Here is a 3,640-nt window from a genome sequence, read left to right as displayed (position 1 = left end):
CTCTCTCTCTCTCTCTCTCTCTCTCTCTCTTTCCAAGTTAAGTAGGGTAGTGGGAAAAATCTAATGGACCCTCTATTATGCACAGGTATGGCAAACAATACAGTTCTAAGGACAGGACAGGGAGAAAATATGAACATGTGGCTTTCGGACCAATAAGCCAGCACCCTACATATTTACCTCATGTGTGTCTGTGCATGTATCAGTGTGCACGAAAGCATGCATGTATATAAGTGTGTGTGTGTGTGTGTGTCTGCATGTGTGTATGTGTGTATGTATATATATATATATATATATATATGTGTGTGTGTGTGTGTGTGTGTGTGTGTGTGTGTGTGTGTGTGTATGTGTGCATGTGTATATGTGAATGTTCAAATATATTTATACTTATTATTTATTTAGTTTAGAAGAAGGGGTAAGGACCCATGGCCTTCCCCAGCCATCTGAGACCCATGAGACTGGCGTTTTTAATATATAATTTAATGACAACAAGAATGACATGTGCAGTGTGGGAAATTCCAGGGGGATAATATTCTGGGAGGAAAGGACTGACCATAGTGCTTAGTGTGAGGCCTGGAGTGTTGGACACAGTATGTGCATAAGGTTATGTGTGCATGTATATTTATGTGTGTATGTAAGTATGTGTAAAGAAGCATCATTATTATTATTTGGAAGGTGACAAGCTAGCAAAATCGTTAGCACGCCAAGCAAAATGCTTAGCGGCATTTTGTCACTCTTCATGTTCTGACTTCAGATTCCACCGAGGTTGACTTTGCCTTTCATCCTTTTGGGGGTCAATAAATTAAGTACCAGTTGCATACTGGGTTGATCTAATTGACCCCCCAAAAAATTTTCATGCCTTGTGCCTGTAGTAGAAAGGATTATTATTATTATTATTATTATTATTAAGGCACCAGCTGGCAGAATTGTATCAACCATGTCAGACAAATTGCCTTGTGGCATTTCTTCTGGTTTCCTACATCCTAAGTCCAAATATTGCTGAGGTTGACTTTTCCTTTCATACTTTTGTGATTGATAAAATAATACCAGTTGAGTACTGGGAGCAATGCAAATCAACTAACACCCTCCCCCTAAAACTTCAGCTTGTGCCTGACAGAATTGTTAACATGCCAGGTAAAAATGCTTAGACTGCATTTCATCCATCTTTATGTCCTGAGTTCCAAATTTGCTGATATCGACTTTACCTTTCATCCTTTCAGAATTGATATAATAAGGACCAGCTGAGTACTGGGGTCAAAGTAACTGACCTACCCTCTCCTTTGAACTTGCTGGCCTTCTGCCAAAATTCGAAAGGAGGGTTGTGAGTTCGATTCCTCAAGGCGGGTTGCCGGCAAATTTTTTATCCTTTATATATACTGTTCAGTATTTACGTGTTGAAGAATATTTATCTTTGTACTTATTCTATTATTATTATTATTATTATTACTATTAAGGTGGCAAACTGGCAGAGTTCTTAGCATGTTGGACGAAACGTTTAGCGGTATTTCACCCATTGCTACATTCTGAGTTCAAATTCTGCCGAGGTCAACTTTGCCTTTCATCCTTTTGGGGGGTCGATAAATTAAGTACCAGTTGCATACTGGGGTCAATCTAACTGACTGACCTCCTCCTGCAAAAGTTCAGGCCTTGTGTCTATAGTAGAAAGGATTATTATTATTATTATTATTATTATTATTATTATTATTATTATTATTATTAAGGTGGTGAGCTGGCAGAATCGTTAACACACCAGGCAAAATGCTTAGTGACATTCTATCCATCTTTACATTCTGAGTTCAAATTCCACCGACGTCAACTTTGCCTTTCATTCCTTTCAGGGTCGATAAATTAAATACCAGTTACATACTGGGGTTGATGAAATTGACTCATCTTCCTCTCCCAAAACTGCTGCCCTTGTAGCAAAATTTGAAACCATTTTTACTATTATTATTATTATAAGTTGATGAGCTGGCAAGATCATTACTTTGCCGAGAAGAATGCTGAGTTGCATTTCTTCCAACCGATTACATTCCGAGTTCAAATTCTGCCAAGGTAGACTTTGCTTTTTATCTTCACAAGATTGATAAAATAAGTACCATTCATGTAATGGGGGTGATGTAATTAACTTGCTTCCTCTCCTTGAAATGCTGACCTTCAGCCAAGATTAAATAAGAATTATAAATTTTAAACCTGTGCCCTGGGGAACTAAATCAACTGAATCAATAAAAATCTTCAGCAAAAGTATAAACCAGGGCCTTGTGCCTGTGTTAAAGCTTATCCTTTGTATTCTGTTGCTAGTTTTAGTCCTTAAATGGGAGCAAGGAAAGGGGCACTACCTTCAAAGATAGCAAAGGAGAATGGGCACCGGTCAGCCGAAAGGTTGGGGTGGACTGCACCTCCCTACCTCAGTTGCTATGGCATTGAGGTAGATCCGGCCACCCCTGTTAACGGGGACAAAACCTGGATTTAAAACACTGGTTGATGATGATGATGATGATGATGATATATCAATCTCAATACTTATTTCTCACTGATACTTGTTTTATCAATGTCCATTTATCAAGTCGCTAAGTTGCAGTTATTATTTTTCCAAACATGGTAGAAAGCAGAAAGAATAGCAAAATGGACAAAGATGTGCATTCTTGGTCATTATGTCCCATGACTAAGGAAGACCATCACTGACCAACAAGAACATTGTGCACTCAGAAAAATTTATACTTTACACTTGTGTCTCTGCTGATGGCTGACGAGTCCAGCCCTTGATAAATATACATGTTTGCAGATATCGCAGACAAGCTTTCCCTATTTGTTACATTGGTTATGTACTTTTGGGCAGATCCTTTAAATTCTGCATGAAAAATGTGTTTTTTGTAAATTCCTTGTTCTTCCCCTTACTTGTGTGTAGCAATGATAAGCGTTGCTTTTCCAACTGATTCCCAATACTTCACATGCCTTCAACAGTATATATATATATATATATATATATATATATACGTGCACACACACACATATATACATATATATATATATCACTGAAGGCATGTGAAATATGGGAGATCAATACACACACACACACACACACATACATACACACACACACACACACACATACAGACACACACACACATGTAAGTACATACAGAGAGACAGATGTTAAGAAGAGGCGAATAGAGGAAACTGTCACCATCTCCAAATGCAAGTGTGAATGGACACAAATGTTCCTGCAGCTTAACATGACAGCTAAGGCGGTGGACATCCAAAATTGTGTTCGCTTCCAGATACTGAGTACCCTTGCTACACCATACCATTCTATATATATATATATATATATACACACACACACACACTAGCACACACAGAGGATGCATTAAGACAGAGATACTCATGTCTATATAAATGCACTTCTATATCATATATTTACAAGTACATGTGTGTGTATCTATATTACCACATGTACATTACGGAAAATAGTTGGTCATTAATATTTAATAAATATGCACATAATACCCACATATACATGAATCCATATATATGCATGTATGTATGTGTGCATTTATATACATACATACAAACATACATATATACATATATATACATATATATATATATATATCATCATCATCATCATCGTTTAACGTCCGCT

General features: G+C 37.3%; 1 protein-coding gene across 1 annotated transcript in view; it reads left to right on the top strand.

The window, feature by feature from the left end:
* LOC106881625 (collagen alpha-1(XI) chain) overlaps window positions 1-3,640 on the top strand; it is a 75,119-nt gene that overhangs the window by 1,229 nt on the left and 70,250 nt on the right. The gene's annotated exons all lie outside the window — the stretch shown is intronic.

The sequence above is a fragment of the Octopus bimaculoides genome, chromosome 10, assembly GCF_001194135.2.
Source record: "Octopus bimaculoides isolate UCB-OBI-ISO-001 chromosome 10, ASM119413v2, whole genome shotgun sequence".
Lineage (NCBI taxonomy): Eukaryota > Metazoa > Mollusca > Cephalopoda > Octopoda > Octopodidae > Octopus > Octopus bimaculoides.
This window is presented reverse-complemented; position numbering and strand designations above follow the sequence as displayed.